This window comes from Dromiciops gliroides, chromosome 1 (assembly GCF_019393635.1).
Source record: "Dromiciops gliroides isolate mDroGli1 chromosome 1, mDroGli1.pri, whole genome shotgun sequence".
NCBI lineage: Eukaryota > Metazoa > Chordata > Mammalia > Microbiotheria > Microbiotheriidae > Dromiciops > Dromiciops gliroides.
Genome location: NC_057861.1, coordinates 351,673,862 through 351,697,227, shown reverse-complemented (window position 1 = coordinate 351,697,227; position 23,366 = coordinate 351,673,862). Strand labels below are relative to the sequence as shown.

The following is a 23,366-nucleotide window of genomic DNA, read 5'->3' as shown; positions in this document are numbered from 1 at the left end:
AGTTCTAAATTTTATAAGCTTAAAAATAGACATACTTGTGTCCTTTTAGTAGTATATGAGAATTGGTGGTATTCATGATAGTGGACCTGACACATTGCAACATTCTAAAATACCTTCTGTATTATCAAAGAAAGATTTAATGTGTTCATCATAGCCTTCATGTGAAGTGTATTAAATTGTTTTCTAATTCTATGACCTATGTCATAGAACTTGTGTGATAAGTCAATCAGAATATTAAATTCATTAGAACTCCCCATTCCTCAGCCATTTCATATAAACAAAATTTTATCAAATATAAATTTATTCTTAAGGACAACAGGATTTAGCAAAAATATACAAAATGTTTTTGTATTTCCTCTTAACAGTTACTGCCCCTCTAGCCAGGGGTTTATGATTTTGAATATTGCATAATTTGGGTTTTGTCCCATTATAGTAAATGTAAAAGAGAAAAAAAGGAGAAAAGCAAAGAATTATTGTAATTTTTCCCAGACTGCACCATATCCAAGAAATTGTCAAGGACAGTGAAACATGAAACATTTAGGACTTGTTCTCTCTCAGCCCATAACGCTGTTCAGTAGGCTGTTTGAGAGAAACATCTGTGCGAGACTGATACCTGGTCTCTCTGAGCCAGCCGAACCTTGAAATGAGCATAAAACCCTGTTTATATCTCTTTATTTTCATCTTAAATACATTCTAGGAGACCTGTCAACTGTAGGAAGTTGGATCAGCTGTTGCTTTTAGCCAAGAAAGATAATACTGCAGATCAAGCCCAATGACACTGCCTTTTAGTGCTTCCTGTTCCAACTGCCCAGCCTTTGTTGCCCATCAAAACGCCTCAGTGGCTTTTGAAAAGTGGCTCACTTACAAAATAATTGGTCAGAAGTGAACTGTTAAATGGCCTTTCTCCTTTTTACACATTGCTGTTTTTCTTTAGGCTACAGAATTTTCTTTGTAGCAAATACAAATTTTACTTCTAAATATGAAGGTTATCACACAGTAGTTGGGATTGCAGAACTGGGTTTTTACAACCCTGTCCTTTTGCTTTATATTCCTCAAATGTTTAGAAAATATCGAAAGCATTTAATATTTAATTGCCAGTTGCCATTTGTTGAGGGCTTATTGGACCCCCTATGCCCCACTGCTTTGCGCAACTTTATAGAAGAGTGAATAACCAGATGTCTGCCCACGAGTCATGTGCCAGCTATTTTTCTCTTAATCTGTAATGGATATTTTTGGGCCAAGAGAAAAACAAAGCAAAACAAAATTATTTTCTTATTCCCTTCCCTTTTAAATATTTTCATTAATAATAATAATAATGATAATAAACAATTAAGTCAGGTGGTGTGTGATATAGTGGACAGAAGGCTGGTGAAGTCTCACCCCAGAAAGCTCAAGTGACTTGTTGCATAACTAGTAAGTGGTAAACCTGGGTCTTGAGCCCCAATTTTCTGAATCCAGATGCACTATTGTTCCCATCTATTCCACAACTCCTCTTCATTTACCTCTCTTGTCCAGGACTGTGTATGTAAGTAATTCTGTGTTAACAAAATGGAAGAGCGAGATCTCATATAGCCTTCATATGACCTGCCTAAAGAGCTGTTCCAAGGTATAAACCTGATTGCTGAAGCCAGACTTCTATGTCAGAATGAGTAAGAAGTAAATCCTATAAGCTTTCTGTGAAATGGTTTCCATGAAAGGGAAGTTATTAATAGTAGTCACTCACATGAGTGGGATGAGTGTAAAGTTTTGGGAGAAAAGAAAAAAATTGGAATATCTACTATATAGATATAGAACAAGTATAGTTAGTAACATCAATATCAGTTTCTCTGATAATATAATTGATTTGTGAGCTATAGAAAGAAAGACTTGTTAGGGTGAAATATCTCACTTTCTGGAATTTATAAATCCCTTAGGTCTCTGTCTCTGTCTCTATCTCTCTGTCTCTCCCTCCTTCCCTCCTTCCTTATCTTCCTTCTTCCCTCATTTTCTCCCTTCCTCCCTCCCTCCTTTCCTCCCTTTATTTCCCCCCTCTTTATTTTCTCTCTTTTCCCCTCTGTTAATTATGGCCTAAACTGACAATATCAGTCCAGCTTTTGCTCTGTAAGAATGGAAGAATTTCATATACTAGTTAGAATAGGGATATGGAATAAATGCCTGTTTACTCAAGGGCCATTTGAATATGGAGGTATACTTATTTCTACCTAGACTCATGGGCATATTTATGAAGCAGGAGTGAAAGGACACATTTACCTGATTGCTTTCTTTTGATTTTCCCACATTTCTCAGAATTGCTTTTAATTCTTGATAGAATTTCTGTTAGTTTTACATTTATATGGATACTAAAACCAAAAGGAAATACTGAATTCTTAACCATATTAACATATACCTTCCCAAAGCCTGGTAAAACTCATTGTTATACCTTAATATTTTATAATTTCTTAGAATACAAAATAAAAATATTTCCAAAAATTATGATTATATTTCAATCTGATAAGTTTTTTCCACATTAATTTTAGAGGTACTAGGATACATATTTACAAATTGGGATATTACTTTCAGAGGAATTTAAAGGAAATTCAGAGAAGAAGGACAGCTATCAAACTGGGCAGCTGATGATATCACTACATGTACTCCGTTGGGTTCATTATTTATATATTGTGTCAGAAGAAAGCTCTTGCATTATCAAAATCATTTTTTAAGTTTATATATGATGTAATATCTTTTTGGAGAAGCACAAGGAAGTACTAAAAATGAAAGCCCACCTCATGTACAGCAGAAATATGAAGCCAGCCTCCTCAGGGTCTAAGGAGCTCAGACAAGTTGAAGTATAAATGAATGGGTGAGCACAGATGATATTAAAGTGTAGAAGTTTTATTTCCCCCCCTCTGGCAAAGTGAAGCAGAGACTATGGTGATTTTCACAGTGGCACCTTGGATTATTTTTCAAGAAAGGAGATAGAATTAAGAAATAGCCTGAAACATATTTTTTTTTCCCCAGAGAATAAACTAGTTTGTCTGAAAGTTGGAATATAAGAAATGTTCGATGGGATCAGACCAGTGGTTCATCTAGTGTCCCATTCTATTTCTGAAATATCATTTTTTTTTACTTTTGGGTAGAATATTAGAGTTACCTCTATGTCATCATTCTTCAGAGTTTAGGCTAGTACCCCAATCATTCCTAACTTCCTTTTAATGATTTATTAACTATTATCTATGAATCTATCTAAATGGATTTCATTCTTACTTTATTATTATTAATTATTTAGTATTATATCCCCTGTGGAGTTTTATATTTCACATATTTTCATATATGTTTTACCACAGAGAGCAATTTAGTTTATGAAGCCTAAGTTTCCAAAAACTCGTTTTTAAAAAAAAAAGCCTCATTCTGCAATTATAAACCAAAAAATTCTTGAATAGGCCTATTTTATGAATTTACATATTTCTGTAGTATTTGACCTGCACTATTAACATCTGATCCATTTAATTTAAATTTAATTTAATTTAATTGCATATTTATGAATATAGTAAGTTCTAAGCAGTTCAGACTTGTACAAGTTAAATAACTTGTATTGTTGTATGTGCAGATCCAGAATGGAAACAGTTTCCCTAAAAGAGTGCAAAAGTCATACATTAGCCATGAAATCATCATCTGGAACTTCATTTCAAGCCAGCATCCAGAACTTTAACTGAAACCAGTTGTGATCCAGGGGCTGAGGCTATTAATATATCTTGTATTTGACTATTCCTTCCTCAATTTCCAAGACTTATTGGGTCTTGGGTGTCATAGACCCAAGTTTTTCATTTGTACTTTGGTCTTAATCCTGCAAATGATTGAGGAAGCAGGTAGGGAGGCACTAAAAAAGGATTATATTAAAGAAGAGCACAACTGTGAAGAAAACGAAAAGATTTAATGTCTTTCTTTAAAGCTAGTTAGGGAACGCTATAACTATAATGATATATTCTTGCATAGAATACATTTGTGGTTCACAGGCCATATAATGGATTTGACACAGGGGCTAAATGATATTGACCTTGAATTTGTGTTCTTGAAGCTAGACCAAATAGAGGTGAGTAAATATATTTATCTTGTGTGTGTGTGTGTGTGTGTGTGTGTGTGTGTGTGTGTGTGTGTGTGTGTGTGTGTGTGTATTTTGCTTTAGATGGATCTCTGTGGCTCCTTGGCCCCCATCCTCCTAGGGTTTTCCTTTCACTTAAGAATATGTCTTGCTTCCTGAACTTCCTTTAGTGGGTACTGAAAGATTTTTGTTCAGGACTATTCTCATTCAACAGTTCTTTGCAGATAGATCTCCAATTTTCTCCTATCTCTGAGAAAAGTATATCCTTAAATGTTTTATAAAATGATTTTTGTTTCTTTGTTTATGGGGCAATGATGGTTAAGTGACTTGCCCAGGGTCACACAGCTAGTAAGTGTCAAGTGTCTGAGGCTGCATTTGAACTCAGGTCCTCCTGAACCCAGGGTCAGTGCTTTATCCACTGTGCCACCTAGATGCCCCTATAAAATGATTTTTGATATCTATTGTCTTTATGCAGCCTAGATTTCCCTTGGAACTCCCTCCTCTTTCCTTTCCCAGAGAGACATCCATTATCACAAAGAATTTTTTATGAAAAAAAAGAGAAAAAAACTCAGTACAACTGAATTTTGTTGGACTTTCCCACCTTCCTCCTTCCCTGCTGCCTCATTTTAGGAAAGGAATAGGGGAAGGTGTCTTTTAACTCTTCTTTGTGGATAAACTTGTTCATTATAATTTTATAGCACTCATTTTCAATTGTTTTATATTTTTTCTTTCCATTTATATAATTTTAGTCCATCTGTCTCCATCATTCTGCTTTCTTCACTCTTTATTAGGTCATATAAGCCTTTCTTTGCTTCTCTGCATTCATCATATTTGACATTTCTTATAGTGAACTGATGTTCTACTATATTAATGTAATCCAATTTGTTTAGCTTTCGTCAAATGATGGACACTTATGATATTTCCAGCATTTTGCAACCATGAAAGTGTTGCTATAAATATTTTGTTATATATGGAGAGTTTCATTTTGTCAATTATCTTCATGGGGAACATACTTGGAAATGGAGCCTCTTTTAGTCACTTCACATAATTCCAATTTTCTTTCTAAATGGTTACGCTAATTCACATCTCTACCAACAATGCATTAATGTGACTCTTTTTCCAAACTCCTCTAACACAGACAACTCCCACCTTTTGCCATCATTGCCAGTTTCCTTCGTGTGAGGTGAAACTTCAGATTTGCATTTCTCTTATTAGTACTGACTTGGAACATTCTTTCTTATGAATGATTGTGTAAAATTCTTCTTCGGAAACTGTTTATATCTTTTGTTGACTTATCTTCTGGGGAATTTCTTTTTATGTCGTACTTCTGTTAGATATATGTGTGTCTATGTAAATCCACATAGATAGATAGATGATAAAAAGAAAGGAAGGAAGGAAGGAAGGATGGGAAAGAAAGATAGGTCTAGTATACCATAACTTTATCTGGTATATTTGATCGCAAAGATTTTATATTTTCCTATTTAACCACTACCATTTTTATACTACAAACATTCATTTTGTGCAAAACCATGGCAATTTCATGTAGTCAAAATTACCTGTTTAATCTTTTGTAATTATTTCTGTTTCTTGTTTGGTAAGAATTCATCTTCTGTTCATAACCATAAAAGACATAGGATCTATTTATTTTAAAATTTTCATGAAATGGTTTTTAATATTTAGCTTGTGCATCCATTTTGAACTTATGGGAAAATATGTATGACAATGGCTTAAGATCAGTTTCTATTAGACTGCTTTCCAGTTTCCCCAGAAGTTTTTTTTTAATCAACTAATGAGTTTTTCTCTAAATTAACATGTTTTGGGTTTTAGGAAACATTTGGTTATTCATTGAGTTCAATAGTTTCTGATTCTTACTTCTCTGGTCTTCTCTACTGATCTAATAGATGGTAGTTGCTTACTTGATGTGCATGGGTAGTGTGTGGGGGAACCTAGATGAAAAGTTAGATATTTTAAAGGCAAATCTTAGGCCTTTTCCCCATGAACATCATTTTAATACTTTCTCTGAACATAACAGCCATTGGGTTATCATATACTATACTAGAAGGTACATTTAGTTCCAGGCTGTCACTGTAGAGATGAGGAAACTGAAACACATGATTTGATCATGACCAAACAACTTGCTAGTGGTATATCCAGAATTATAACCAAGGTCTACTCTTATAGCTTGCCCCTTACTACTTCCTTATCCTGCCTTGCTAAAATTCTTTGGACTGGGAATAGGATCAGACTTCTAATAGGATAAATGAAGAATTTGCATTATGACCTATATGTCACTTACATTTTTATGTATTTTTATATAAGAATGAGTTTTGGCTTATGTTGATTTTTTTATAGCACCTATCAAACTGTTGTTATGAGAACCCATTTTCCTTGCTTATGAATCAGACTGTTCATCCATGACTAGAAAGTATATTCTTCAAATGTTTGTATAACATTTGAGCACATATTATCATATTTAAGACAATGTAGAAATATTTTAATAAGGGTGAAGAGTTCATCTGCAATTTGCATATCATATAATATGAGGTAGACTTTCTTCCTCATAGAGCAGAGTCCAACTATAGCCCATTTAGCTCTTTTCTAGCATGAATTCATGCTTTATAGAGAGTCAAATTTCCCATGTTTTAAATTCATTGATTTTTGCTGTCATTCTTCAGTCTCCAATCTCTGATTATTCTAATTTGCTGAGTTAGTATTAATCCCTGAAAAAATATCCTGTCCAGTCAACAGTCCATCAGTGACTGTAAAACTGGACTAAGTGGCTATGAGCATGTCATAACTTTACAACATAAAATTATTAAGTGAATTTGTTTTCCCTAAATATAAATGATAGCAATTGAAAATATTTTAACTATATTAAATTATCTCATGACTGCTGTTGTATTGAATAGTCTACTTAAGCACATGTGTTTATTTCTCCCAATTGCATTTCACATCTTCTAAATTTTACATTACAGCATTTTTATCATGTGAATAACTCAGAAGAATTTGAAAGTAGAAAATTAGTTGGGAGACGTCTAAGATTTGTTAAGGATATAATAAAGGAAACCAGAACAATTCATCCAGTTTGAAATCTGGGGAAACAAAATCTCCTTGAAGAAAAATCCAAGAAATTGCTATATTTCCTCAATACATGCCAGGTCATAAGATGTAATCTTTTGTTGCAATAGTCTTGGCTTCACACAATATTAGTCTTTATTTCTTACAGTTAACATGGAGATTTCTTTCAGTGGACTTCCTTAGGGTCTCTGTATATATGAATATACACAGACACAGACACACTAACAATTATTGCCCTATAAAGGGTAATAATAGATTTAGTAAAATTTTGACTCTTGATTTATTGCTGTCCTACCAAGATCAAGTACAAAAGTGTTAGTTTTCCTATAGTAGTGAAAATAGAATATGTCATTACAAGTCATTGAGACAATATTCCAAACTATTCTAAAATGGGGATGTTGTGTTACGAAAATCTATTGCTATTTGTATTTTTCCTCCATGATTTTCTTCTATTCTTGGTAGTATATCTGGGTTAGATCATGAAGATGATAGGCATGAACTAAAATAGAAAGAAAAAAGTTCTAGCTATGAAAATTGGGAAGTTGCAGAGTAGAAACAGAAAAGAAATGTTTGCCTGAAAAGGAGGGTATGTTTTTGAAGATCATGGAGAAAAAGAGGGAATAGAGATTTGAATGGTAGATAGAAACTTTATGGTTACCATGACTTTTTGGATGTGGTGACGGTGGTGGTAATTAACAAATAGACATTGAAAACAAGAAATTTGGGGCAGCTAGGTGGTGCAGTGGATAGAGCACTGGCCCTGGAGTCAGGAGTACCTGAGTTCAAATCCGGCCTCAGATACTTAACATTTACTAGCTGTGTGACCCTGGGCAAGTCACTTAACCCTAATTGCCTCGTTAAAAAACAAAAACAAACAAACAAAAAAACCCCAGGGAAATCTATACCTAAGTGCTTTCCAGGAAAAAAAAATGTTCTATCTTCAGTTCTTAGTTATAAATTTGAGAATTCTTCTTAGAAGTATGCTTCATGCTGATTGTGAAGAGTATTCCCAGAGCATGATGATACCCTAACTAAGGTTGTAGTGTTTATGGACTGGCTCCATATTGTCTTGTGTTCTCTGCTATCCTCATACTGTCCCTCTTATCTTTTTTCCCCCAGCTCTTATTAATTGCTAGATTACTATAACACAAGAGTAGCTATCACATTTTGGGGACCCAAACTGAGAGTGTAAGTGCATGAGAGTGTGTAGAAGAGTGATGCAGAAGGGGTGTAATATAGAAATATTCATAAAATAAAGGCAATCCTTAAGGATTTTCAGACAATCTCATTTTAAAAGATTTTCATAGCTTCTCATTTCACTCTCCTTTTTTAGAATGTCATCAATCTTTTGGTTGCTTACATGGATATTAGAAGTGATTTGGGAACAAAAGGAGAAGTGAAATGAAACAGCTTTGTACTTATCATAAACACTTTAAAAGTGAAATAAAACTTATGTTACAAAAAAGTGCTAGCTTTGGAGATATGAACCTGGGTTTGAAAATTCACTCCACTACATATTACCTGTGTGACTTTGGATATATCAATGAATGTCTCTGGGCTCCACTTCCTTCATCTTTAAAATAAGAGTTGAGGACAGTTATCTTTGAGATCCTTTCTAGCTCTAAATCTAGGAACATATGATCATTTAGATAAAATTAAATTCTATATATTTTGTAAATTAATTAATTGTATTCCATCTCTCTATAAGGGTAATTCATTCTTCTTGACCTCTGCAGATTTTGGTAGAACAGACCACTCTATTCATCCCATATACTCTCTTCTCTTGGCTTCTTGGACACTGTCTTGGTTTTTCCTTTTACTTCTTTTCAATTCCTTTGTGGAATTCAATAATAGTATATGCTCACTGCTTAGACAGAGGAAAGTGACGTAGGTCAAGGGAAAAAATAAAGGTTTCTTCCATCCTGTCATGATTTCTGGCCTTGAGATTTTTGTCTAAAAGAAGCCAGTCATTTGAAAAGCATGTGTTACTTGCTACAAGCTGAGCACCCAAAATACAAAGAAAGATGAAAACCATTTCTGCCATCATGGATCATACATTCTAATGGGGGAGACAACATGGAAAGAATGTCTTTAATTGACTGTGATTAGGTCTACTTCCCTGAGCTGAATTTCAGCATGTAAATTTAATCACTGTTAACATTCAAGAGATGAAAGTGTTGACTGCACAATAAGAGAATTACAGTATTGTTTGAAATGTGACATAAGGGGGCAACTAGGTGGCACAGTGGATAAAGCACTGGCCCTGGATTCAGGAGGACCTGAGATCAAATCCAGCCTCAGACACTTGACAATTACTAGCTTTGTGACCCTGGGCAAGTCATTTAACCCCAGTTGCCTACCTTAAAAAAAAAAGAAAAGAAAAGTGACATAAGAATGTGTTCCATTACTTTATTCTCAGTGCTTAATCTTTTTCCAATTCTATTTCAGAATTTCTAGCTTAATATTAAGTAAGACTAATGAAATATGCATGTTCAGTTTTGTGTAACACCATGAAAAAATATAAAGAATTTGAGAGAAAGTATGTATGTATGTGTGCGTATGTGTGTGCATGCGTGTTTGTGTGTGTGAGAGAATATGTATAAATCTGGCAAAGATGCTTATAATTACTAAAGAAAGTCTTAACAGTTATAATATCCCATTTAGATCACTCTACGAATGATTACTCCATATAGTAGCATGAAACAGATTTATAAGTGGAATAAAATCCCATGGTGAACATTGTGTATCATTAAAATAGGTATCTTCTCTGGTATTGCTGACTTGCTATTTTAAGAGTTGTACATCACTTTTCACTTCAGGTTCTAAGTATTAGATTCTGCCAGTAGCTAAGGAATATATTAATTTATTTACAGTTTGCCCAATGTAATGAAAGCTTTTGATGTAACAGAAAAAATCCAGTAATTCAAGATTCCATATTTGATGAGAAATTGTTTTGAGGTTTTTTCTTGTTGTAGTTATAAAAGTGAATGATACTTATGTATATGAGTGCCATATACACATAATAATACTATTTTCCATATTTTCTCTTTCTTAATTTTCTGATACATCATATTGGAGTACTATTTGGATACTGAGAGAGAAAATTCTAGACAAAGTTTTGTTTATCACATGTTTTTATTTAAGGGACTAGGATATTTGCATTTTCAAGAACATATTTCAGTATATTAATAAATATTTATTAAATAAAATTGTTCCTAAGAACACTGTATATACACTGTAGTCTAAGTTATGGATATAATTTATGCTTAGATTATAATGGGTCGTGGGTGAGAGAAAATTCCCATTTTGGTTAAGAATGACCACTTCTTAAATCTGTTTAAAACAACCAAGGGAATTGCATGGGTAACTAATCAGTTTAATAATACAAGATTATTCTACTTACATCCTATTAAGAATATGTCAATATCACTGTAACCATTTTGTCATGGATATTTAGTAATTTTACACAAGAAATTTTTATAAATCAATATCTGGAAAAAACATTTAGCATACTCACCATCACAGGTGCATTTTTTTTTAATTATAAAAGAACTTTCAAAATAACAGCATTAGTGTAAGATGATCTGCTGGGAAGCATGTGGTTATCTTCAGCAAGGCAATGATCCAATATAACTCTGAAGAACTTATGAAAATTGCAGTCCATCTACAGAGAGAGGACTGATGGTATCTGAAAACTGACTGAAACACATTTTTTTGACAATTCCATAATCTGAAGTTTTGTTTTCATCTGTTTTCTTGCACAACCTAGATAATGTAGAATTGTCTTCCATGACTACTCATGTATAATTTATGTGGAATTGTTTGAGTACTTGAGGTGGGGTGGGAGGGGAAGGAGGAAGAGAAGTTGGAACACAGAGTTTTAAAAAAAATTGGTGTCAAAATTTGCTTTTACATGTAATATGAAAAATAAAAGTCTAAAAAATATATATTTTATTATTTTCCAGTTACATGTAGAGATAGTTTTCAACACTTGTTTTTATAAGATTTCCAGTTTCAAATTTTTCTCCCTCCATCCTCTACCTACCCCCCTCCCCAAGACAGCAAGTAATCTGATATAGGTTATATATGTACAATAACATTAATCATTCTGCATTAGTCATGTTATAAGAGAAGAATCAGAGCAAAAAGGAAAGAGCTCAAAAAAGAAAAACAACAGCACCAAAAACAAAAGAATGTGTTATTATGGTTCAATCTGCATCCATATTACACAGTTCTTTTTATTTTTCTGGATTTGGAGAGCATTTTCCATCATGAGTCCTTTGGAACTATCTTGGACCATTGTATTTCTGAGAAGAATCAAGTCTATCACAGCTGATCAACACATAACTGTGTACAATGTTCTCTTGGTTCTGCTCATCTCACTCATCATCAGTTCACGCAAGTCCTTCCAGGTTTCTCTGAAATCCGACAGGGGCATTTTAAAAAATCATATCACTTATGATGCAGTGGAAATAAACATAGGATCTGCATGCATAGCCTATGGGTCAAGTTCCTAAGGTCTGGTAACCTTAGAGAGATGATTTCTGAGTCTAAATTTCAGCTTTTAATCTAGGGAAATATGATAACTAAAGTTTACCTCTAACCTAAGAGATGGTCTTACTGTTTATATCCTAATTGTGGCTCATGGTGACAAATGGGGTAGGAAGATAGTTCAATGGCCTTATTTGTTGTCTTTTAATAATAGTTTTAGAGAAGCTTGTGAAATAGCTTTCGATTTTGGTAGTCAATGGAATGCTTGACCTAGAGTCAAGAAGACCTAAGTTCAAATTTGGCCTTGGATTTTATGAATCTGTGCAAGTCACTTAATCTCTCTGCCTCAGTTTCCCCATCAGTAAAATAGGGGTAATGATAACACCTATCTCCCAGGGTTTTTGTGAGGGTTATATGAGAATATTTATAAAATATTTAGTACAGTGCCTAGCTAACTGTAGGCACTTAATGAATGCTTCTTTTCTTCCTTTCTTTAACCATTTGCATATTCATAATGCATACTGTGATAATAGTGAAGAATTGCATTTATGGGTTTTTTTTGAGGGGGGGAACAGTAACAACATATCTTTAGTATATGTATTTAAAAACTAGTATTTCTAAAGTAGCTAGCATTCACTTAAAACAGATAACATTTGCATGACACTTTAAAGGTTCCAAAGCATGTCTTTATTTCAATTCTATAAGATAGTGTATGCATATATACACATATCTATGAATAAAATCCATATACACATACACAGATGTATTGTTGTGTGTCTCTATCTATCTATCTATCTATCTATCTATCTATCTATCTATCTATCTATCTATCTATCTATCTATCTATCTATGGCTTGGATACCAAGACCTTAACTAAAATATTTGATGCAAACACCCCCCCCCACCAAATTCATCCACTTTTCCTTTTATTACAATTGCATTAATTTTATTTATGAAGAAACTTGTTAGTTTTTATGTAATCAAAATTACTTACTTCATTTTTTGTAATTGTCTCTACCCCTTATTTGCTTAAGGATATATCTAACTGTAGCTCTACTTCTGTTCTAATTTTTAAGATATGATCTTTAATAATAAGATCATGTATCTATTTTGAATTTATGTGAAATATGATATAAGATGTTAGTATAAGTTTAATTTCTGTTATAACACTTTTAATTTTTCCCAGCAATTGTTATATTAAATATAAAAATTTTTTAAAGTTATTTATGTTTTCTGACTTAGCACATAATAGGCTATTCATTGAGTATTGTGGTTTCTGATTCTCTTGTTTATTCTGTTCCATTGACCTGATACTCTATTTTTTAACTAGCATGAAATGGTTTCATAACTTTTTCATTATCTCCCTTTACAATCTATATTTTTTGTTTCTTCAAATGAATTTTAAAATTTTATTGATTTTGGGAAATTATTCCTTTGATAGTTTGCTTGATACAGCATAAAGTTATAAATTTATTTTATTAATATATTGCCATTCACTGGATTTTTTTAGATAATATTTTGAGTCATGGAAGGCTGAAAAAAATAGTAACTTAAAAAAGGCAAATGTAAATTGTGAGCCCATTTCATACTGGAATAACTAAGTTTTAGCTCACATTAGAAGACATTTGATTATTTACTTCTTCCTTATCCCTTTTCAAAAGAGGTTAAGTTATGATTTGTTTTGAAGGAAAACAAATGTTTTTTTTGACTCTGGAAAAGGTCCATCTGATCATTCTCATGTTTTTAAATAGTGTGTGTTTACACTTATGTTGCAGTACAAATATATTTTAAATTAATATCTACATTCTTGGAAGGAGGTATGCATATCAGATAATTGCTTTATTTTAATTTAAGCACCATATCATGAATGGTGATCATCTAGCTCAACTCTATTATTTTAAAGATGAACAAACTGAAAGCCAAAGAGGTTGCATACCTTTCCCCAATACTCGGTAATTCAGTAGCAATATTTGCATGAGATCCCAGGCTTCATGATTCCTGCTCTTAATTGAGACCTAAATGACATGTAACCATAGTATAGCCAGTGTTGTTTTAGATGTTGCCCGTCATTCTCTCTCAATGTAAAATTTATATTAATTAAGTGTAATAACCAAATAATATTTAATTGCAAGAAGATGAATTTCTGAAGCCAAATATGCTAGTTAGTTATGTCTGCGATCCTGCTAGAATAGAAAAATAATTCTTTAGAAGCATTATTAAAATATGTTCCTTAATTATACTTCCATTAATGGTTCCATTTACTATTATTAATTTCAGATATCTTGAATGTGAGGGTTAGCTATTTGACTATAGTCTGCCTAATGACATACTAAACAAGATATAGTGTCTAATTCAGTAGAATGTAGCAAGTATTAATTAAGCATTTATTATGTATATATTAGGTCCTTTTCTGGGAGCTGGGGATTCAAAGACAAAATGAAAAATAGTCCTACCCTCAAGCAGCAAATATTCTACTGAGGGATATAACCTATAACATACAATGATATACATTATAATATAAGGAGAAAGAGAGCAGGCAGAACCAAAGTGATGACTTGAGGCTTCCAATTGAAAATATCGCCTAAACTGAGTCTTGAATGAAACTAAGTATTCTAGGAAGTGTCATATTAAAATCAAAACATTGTATAATAATTTGGAAACACTTCTCTTATTAGACAATTTTTAAATTAATGGTGATGTGGTGGTTAAAATTATATGTAATTGCCCTATTTCTGTCCCAAGTTTTAGGGAAACTTAGCTGGGGTTTTAATATGTAGCTACTTAAAAATTAGAGGCTACTGCATGAGTAGCATTTATTAAAGCATATTAAATATTAGTAAAGAGATAGAGCACATGGCTCAGAAAGATCAGAAGCCAATGTAGGAAAGTGGGGAGAGAGAATAAATCTGCATTCTTCCTCCTTGAGTGTTAAAAGCCAAAAGCCCCCCAGAGTGGGCCCCGTGGCTGCCCCTTCAGTGTCCCAGGGTGAAAAAAAGTTCATGACTGTGTATGCTTCCAGCAGGCTGGAGGAGAACCTGCCCTTACACATTGCTCTAGGCTAATTGGCTACCATCATTCAAATCTATTGGTTTACTGGATTTGAGGGTGGTTTGGTGCACTGCATGCTATGGCCTTCAGGTAGGTATTGCTTTAATCACTCTTCATGGTCCAAGGTCCAACCACATTTCCTTTGAAATTCTCCTGACTCTGGGCTGGCCTTAAGAAAAGTCTGGCCAGGTTCTCTGGGTCTCATAGAACCCCAATACATTTATTTTCTTACAGTGGTATATTCGAAAATAGTTCTCTTTCTAATTTTAGTGGTGGCACACAGGCTTCAAATAGTATTTTTTTCTTGAGAAAAAAATTCTTAGAACTATATAATAAGTAGATTTTTCCCTTGGAAAGGCCAGAGGCAACATTTTGAGGATGAAGGAAACAATTCACTGCCTCTCTTTCTGTTCTGTTAGTCCTAAATGAAATAGAAGTTTGATATAGGCCTTTCTTGGACCTTAGTCCTGCAGGGCATAATTCAGCAAATAAAAAATTACCTTTAGTGGCAGTCAGTTTTATAGTCAAATTATTTCCTCTCTATTTATGCATAAGGCCGGCCACTCTGGTATCTGGCAGAATGAAGTAATGAACCTTGACATTATCTATAATGCTAATGGCTTCTTTATTATTCTTCTCTTAATCCTCTCACACCTTGTTTTTTAAAGACTGGATTTATGCTTTTAGGCTGTTCTCATTTTATAGTTTATGCTTTTAAACCTCTGGGTCAGATTTGCCTTTCCACTCTGTGCCTTTTGAAATGCAACAGAAATGTAATTCAAGGACCATAAGAGCACAAAGGAGGACAAAGGGGACCTAGAAAATAAAACAAAAATATGAAAAATATATCATTCCTTCATTCTGTTAAATTTATTTAAAGCAATTAGTCATTTGCTCAGTTGTGTTCACAGATTCTTTTGTTTTGTTTTTGGTGATACTGTCTTTGGATTTTATACAATCTATCAAGCCCAGAGGGCTGATGCATCCCTCTTTATGGATTGGGTTTATTTGGGCCTTCAGAATCTTTATCTCTCTGGCAGACTTAGATTAATTTACTTCCCTGCTGCTTCCTCTAAAGTTCTGAAAATTATTTTCCCACAAATGGTTGGAAATCATGGCATGGTTTCATAAAGTTTCTAGTTCTTTTCACAAAACCTAATTTGAAGCATTGCCTCATTGTAAAATTCTAGGGATGAGGGTGTGGAGGGAGGGAAATAAAGAGGAGAGGAGGTGAGGAAGAAAGAGATGGGGGAGGGAGGGGAGAGAGGGAGAGAGAGAGAGAGAGAGAGAGAGAGAGAGAGAGAGAGAGAGAGAGAACGCAATAAATGCTATTTACAATAGAAATCTCTTTATAACAAAGACACTTTCCAGGCTTACTTACATTAAACAAAACTTGCTATTACATTCTCTTACTCTTAGCTGCCACCTTAGTTTAGATTCTCATCACCTGTTACCTACATTATTGCATTGGCTCCTTGGTCTCCCTGCCTCATGTCTCTTCCTATTCCATTTCATCCTATACTGCTACCAAAATGATTTTCCTTAAGTGCACATTTTACCATACTCAGTCAATTCCAATGACTCTCTATTGCCTCTAGGATAAGATATAAAGTCCTCTTTTTAGCTTTTAAAGCCCTTTAAAACTGCCCTGAACTTATCTTTCTAATTTCTTTGGATATTACTCACTGTTATCCTTGTGTGCTCTTGGATCTAGCCAGGCTGACCTCTACTCTGATCCTTCTATTCCATCTCACAATCCCATTGACTTGATACTGACCATTTCCTATGATTCAGATGTGTTTCCTCCTCCCCTTTGCCTCCCAGATTTCCTCACTTACTTCAAGATGCAGCTCAGGTGTCATCTTCTACATGAAGCTTTTTTTTTTGAGGCAATTGGGGTTAAGTGACTTGCCCAGGGTCACACAGCTAGTGTCAAGTGTCTGAGGCTGGATTTGAACTCAAATCCTGACTCCAGGGACAGTGCTCTATCCACTGCACCACCTAGCTGCCCCTTGAAACTTTTCTTAATTACTTATCATCTAGTTTTTTCCCTCAAAAATACCTTGTATCTTACTGCCTTATTTTTATTTACATTCATTCTGCATATATTCATACAAGTACTTTTCTACTTATTAGATAATAAAGTATTTGTAATAGGGATTATTTATTATTTTCTACTTATTTCTAGCATCTAACAGCAGACATGGCAAGGAGTAGCCATTTAATAAATGTTTGTCGATTTAAATGCTTTGTGATGGATTAGTTGAACAAAATTTTGCAACAGGGGAAAAAAATTAGACAGTCGAGTAAATGTATGTGACTCATTCAGTATTTCCACAAATGTGTGGTTATATCCTTGTGGATATTCTCTCCAGAGAAGTATATCACAAATCATCAGAATCCAATAGGTAACTCTTACCCAATTCCCCTAAAAATCCCTCACAAAGGTTGCAACCAATCTACTTAGGGTCTTCCTGTAGATCTTTTCTGGTTATGCATCATTTATGTTCTTTATAGAATGATGCAATCATAATTTTAGGCCTATCATTTTATAGTTGGGGAGACTGGGGCTGAAAGAGATTAAGTGATTTCTCAAGGTGATAAGGCAAGATCATAATTGGCCAAGATGGAATTTGAATTCAGGTACTGAGCCTTCAAGGTCAGAACTCTTTTCACTGCCTTACTCTGCCTATTGCTGCTATACATCCTTATTTGGTAATATGGTGCAGCATGCTTACTTGGACTATTTGCCTCCCTGTTGTTCTTTAGGTCACCTGAAATTTTAAATTTAAAAAAGTGATATTCTATGACATGAGGCCATTGGAAGAATATTGATATTAAATAAAAGGGCCTTGGTTTCCAAGAAAAGCCTGGTATCAATGAAAATATTTCATTATTTCCCAATAGCAATTCAGCCTGTTCTCTTTCTATACCCAACCTGGGAGTCATCTGCCTAGAATAGATAGTTGACTCTATGGGAAGAAAGACTATAGAGAAATGAGAGAGCTCAGGATAGACCTTTGGGGTCCAGATAGATAGATAGATAGATAGATAGATAGATAGATAGATAGATAGATATAGATACACAGGTATAGATATAGATAGATAGACATATATAGATATAGATATGTGGTAGAAATGGTAGAAATGGGGGTGGTCCTGTGAAGAAGATCATAAAGAAGAGGACAGACAGGTAACCAGGAGGAAAACTATGAAACAGAATTGTCATTACAATCTAGGGTGAGTGATGTTGAATTGTATATATTCAAATTAACAAAAGTAGAAAGAAATAAACAAGAAATTGGGATAATGGAACTGATAATACTGATATGTGTAAAATTTAAAAAGCAGAATTAAACAACTTAAGACAGGCAGGGTATTTGGAATTGTGAACAAAAGCTTACTAACTTCCATATTCATTGCAGTCTTTATTCCTCTTGACTATTATAGTTGTAGGAACCATGGACAGGTCATTTCTGAGAAAAAGAGAACGTACCAGCATGAAATGTTCTACCCTTTGATGTAGTTTACTACCCAAAGAGAATCACTTTTGGACTTGTGGGCTCTATGCATCCTATTTGTAAATAGAAGTAAAAGCAGGGATCATCTTACCATTTACTATTCTAATAAAATATTTTATGCCCAATTTGTACCTGTCTCTAAACTAGAAAGAGATTTTTCTGCATTGATGATAACAAGGTATGTTATGTATATACATTAATGGTTATAACTTTTTATAGTTGGAATTTATATGTACATTTTCCTGGATTTAGAATGTGGAAGGACAGGAGTAGCTCATTAAGTACTAGTGGACAATATTTATTAATTAGCATATCTTTCTAAGCATCAACTGCCTGTTTCATAGAGAGATCATATAAATTATACTTGTGCTGCTATGATAGGATACACTGAATTTTCCCTCTCAGTCTTGAGGGCCACTTGTACCGCACCAGCTAAAAGGCAATAATCACAAATTTGTAGTGTACAAGTCTCCTGATTAATTGAAGAATGTACATGGTTTATTCATACTCACAAAAGCAGAGTTACTGCCAAAAAAGGATCTAATTGGTTAAATAAATAACCCTAAGATTTTATTGCTTAAAGCCTTTCCTTTACTGAATTATTAATGCTTTGTCACCCACCAAATCAGCAGCAGTTAATGACTGATTTGCCTGAGGCTGTTACAATTCTCCAATCAGTTGTAAATTGCCACTATGACTTATTTTGCTAACTTATAGCTTATATTATTAGCCTTATTTTCAAAGTAGCATCGAGAGCAGTTTAAGATTTTTTGTTAGGTATGGTTTTTTCTTTTTATTCACATAGAGAGGGTAATTTTCTTCCATCATAAGTAGATTTTTAAAAGTACACAACATGGGTAGTCCAGGTAGCTACCTGGGGGTAAAGAAGATTAAAATGTAAACTAGCATAAAGAATTATTTTTCTGATCATATATTAAAAACTAACTTTTTATTGGATGGAGTACTGTTATTTTGTTGTGTACTACTATCTTGGCTCTTGTCTTATAATGACTTTTTAAAAAATTGACTACCTTAATGACTCAATTTCTCCATTTAAAAAATCAAGACAATAATCTGCTTTTTATAAAAGCTTTCTGCTTTTATAACTGAGATCTAGCCACAATTAATACCTAAAAAAATTGCTTTCTTCAGAATGGCTATACCTCTGTATTAACTAACTACATTTCTATCTGAGTGATGAGAATTATTGGTTTTCCTATAATAAAAAATGTCTTTAATAAATAAATAAATGAAATTTCCTGTCAAAGAATAACATAAGTTGAAGTGACAAATATATTTCTAACAATAAAAGGGAGAATTCTCCAATGGTTGAAAGTTGGGACAGGAATTACAAGATTCTACATAATTTTTCTTTCTTATTTTCTGTTACTAATGTACTATGTTTATGTTGCCTTGAAAAAGCACTTTTGCTTTGACTCATAGTAAAACAAGAGAAACAATACAATTGGAGCTGTACAATATAATTGGCATCTATTTAACTTCTTGTAACTGTGACTTTAACTTTTTATGGATGATATAATTTGTTGTTGTTTGTTTCAGTTGTTTCTGACTCTTCATAACTTTATTTGGGGTTTTCTTGGCAAAGATACTGGCGTGGTTTGTCATTTTCTTCTCCAGCTTATTTTGCAGATGAGAAACTAAGGCAAACAGAGTAAAGTGACTTGCCCAGAGTCACACAGCTAGTAAGTACCTGACCCAGTTCTCTATCCACTGTGCCACCTAGCTGCCTTGATATCAAAATAGTAGCTGCTATTTCTACAATAATTTCCTTATTATAATCTTGTGAGGTAGGGAGTTAGGTAAATATCATTATGCCATTTTTGTAGATAAGAAAATTGAGGCTCTCAGAAGTTAATGTTCCACAGTCATACAGTTATTAAATGTTTAAGGCAAAATCTGAATATTGGTCTTCAGACTTCAAATCTAGCTTCTATAGTTTTGTTTTTAATCTTTTTCCTGTCATTTATTATTCCTAGTGTTGGTGTTCTTTAGTTGATTAATTATGTCCAATTCTATTTGGGGTTTTCTTGGCAAAAATCCATTTCTTTCTCCAGCTCACTTTATAGATGAGGAAACTGAGACAAATAGGGTTAAGCAACTTTCCCAGCTTGACACAGCTCATAAGTATCTAAGGCTGGATTTGCACTAAGGTCCTCCTGACTCCAGGCCCAGTGATCTGTCCACCGTACCACCTGGCTGCCCCGTTATTAATTCTACAAGTACTTAAATGGATCCATGATACAATCAGTTTAGGATTTCTCTCCAATAATACAAATTGTAGTTCTTCCATGCTTGCCCATACCTTATGACTCTTTTTCCATGTTCTCCCCATATTTTGCCACAAGGGATTTATTATACTTTCTAGAAACCTTCTTTTCTTCTCTCCAACATTGTGAGGGTACTTATGGACCATTGTGACTTTCTGCTTGAAATCTCTTGCTCTTATTACATGACCTGTGTTTCTTTTCTTTTTGTCATACAATTCTTTAATGACATTCCTTACTCATATTCTTCTTTGGAGTTCCTCATTGAATGCAGCTTGCTTGCAGGTGGTGGTGCAGGCTGCTCACATCCATCCATATCTCTTCATTGACCTCTGCCTGATAGTTTTTAACTGTTCAGAGGCAGTGATATGTCACATCACACTGCCATAGAATAATTTGGGTAAAATGTTAATATTGAAAATGTGGCCCTTTGCTTTTATGAGAAACTTAAGGTCAATACAAAAGCGTTACAATTTCTCCAATGCAATCTGACCTAGTTTCTTCCTATTCAATTTTGAGCCCAGCTCATTGTCCACCTTTTTTCTATCCCAAATATACATCATCTTGGAAGAACTCTATGGGTTATCCAAGGAAATGCATATTGAAGTGTGGTTAATAGACATTCTTTAAGCACATGGTCTTTCCTGTGTGAATGGACAGGCCAAAATTCTTCAAATGGTTACTCATTTCTTCCGGGAATCTCTTACAGTATCCTGAAGTTTGATGCTATCAGCAAAATTTCACCCTCAAGGGGAATTTGGAAGACTTCATCATCCACAGGAAATCTTTCCTAGATCTAGATTCTACATGCTATCACCTCCCTCAGATTGGTGAATACTTTTGGTCAAGCATACATCTCCCTCTTCTGTGTCTTACCTGAAACTTATTATCAGAGGGTTATCAAACAGGTTTATTTTTAAACTATATCTTCCAAGGAATACTGAATGATCATGATTTATGGTTGGGAGATACCTTGCTGTCCAGTAAAAGAATCTGTAAGGTGGTGTTGTTCTATTGAATCAAATATATATATATTTTACAATCAACGAACAATAAGTTCAATATGAACTTGTATTCTCTATCTTTCAATTATCTTAGAGATGGCAAAGATGTGATCCGTTGTTGAATATAACTCTCAAAAACATGATTGGTTTCTTTTATTACACGCATTAAATATGCTCTTCCTTCATGTAGAGATGACTCCATGTATAGATGTTTTATATATATATATATATTATATATATATATATGTGTGTGTGTGTGTGTGTGTGTGTGTGTTTGTGTGTGTGCTCATAATTGCTCATCATCATGCTTTATAATGTTTAAAGATGAATTTAGATTTTAACTTGGTGTTACCTTTGGCAACTATCACTCTTGTTTTTTTGGCAAGTAAATTAGATGTTTGCTGACTAAGGCACTTTCTGGGTTCTTTTGATTTCCTTCTGGCAAATAATTTACATTAGTTAAACTCAATGAAATTATTATTATAGGAAGTGTTGATGTTATTTCTTTTGTCCGTTTTTTACTTTAATAACTTGTTTAAGTAGTTTAAGGTTGAATTTTAATTGTACACTGAAACTTTTTCACCATAACACCCTACTCTGATGCTTCCACATGGAATATAGTTGACCCAGGCTCTCAAAAGCTATGGTGGTGGAGTTCAAGCTCTGGCACATTCTACCATAATAGTAAGATTTCAAGTGTGGCCTTAATGAATGATGGAGTTTATTTTTGGTGACCTACTTGGCTAATTACAGAGAAGCACATCGCCAGTGGTCTACCTACCTTGTAATGCAATCGTTTTTGGCCATGGAAATCCATGATACAATGAAAAAAAAATGGACCTAAATACCCTGTGATAATTTTCTGTTCTTTTAGTGACAGTTGCATAGTGGTTACATAAAAAGGGGGGACAGGTAGAGGTTGCTAAGCATATTATGGTTTTAGACCATAAACAAACTTCAGTTTAACTGTTCTTTCTCTAATGTAATCACTAATGTGAGGTCTTATTCAGTGACCAAAGAATAGACATAGTGTTGGAAGAGCAGAATCATATCAATCTTTATATTATATATATTATATATTATATTATAATAAATCAGAAGCAAGAAGCTTCAGGCCTATGGAAAGGTGATATACATGTAGATACTCCTTGAAAAGGCCCAGAAAGTAGGATGAAGACATCCATAGAGCTACTAAGGTATAGGGAGTATCAGTGCAGACTTTACCATCAATATCGATGAACTGCTGCATCCAAATCTTTACCTCAAGTCCTGGTACACTTGAGTCTATTTCTAAGGAAGATGATAAGGGAGAAGGCACTCACATAGTTTGTGGGGACCTGTAGACTTGTTTTATGGTAAACCTGGAGATTGCAGAAACAATATTTTTGAGAGATTTATCATCATATAGTACTAATCATCATATAGTGTTATTAATAAATGTTTGGAAAAAACAAAATAATTGTAGCTTATATACCAACAACAGTTGCTGACCATACAGAATTAGAGAAAATCTATGAATAACAATTCAATTTTCCAAATCAGATCAATATAGAAGCTAATATTGTTGGGCAATGAAAAAGTAGGAAAAGGTGAAGATAGCAAGAAATTTATGGTAAGTTCATGAAAAAAGAAATGAGAGAAGCCAAAGACTTATAGATCACACAAAAGTCTCATGCCCCTTAATTTCTTTGAAAAAAGAATTGGTAGGCTTTAAAAGTGAGTACTAAATAATAAGGAATAAAATAGATTAAATTTTAATAGATAGAAAAATGCTTTTAATTGATGTTGACATTATCACTCAATTAGCTGTAAGTACACTAAGACTGACTCAAATCTAACATGTAAGAAAATAAAGAATAAA

At 33.7% G+C, this 23,366-nt stretch overlaps 1 protein-coding gene across 2 annotated transcripts in view; it reads left to right on the top strand.

Moving 5' to 3' along the window:
- SEMA5A (semaphorin 5A) overlaps positions 1–23,366 on the top strand; it is a 664,838-nt gene that overhangs the window by 69,405 nt on the left and 572,067 nt on the right. The gene's annotated exons all lie outside the window — the stretch shown is intronic.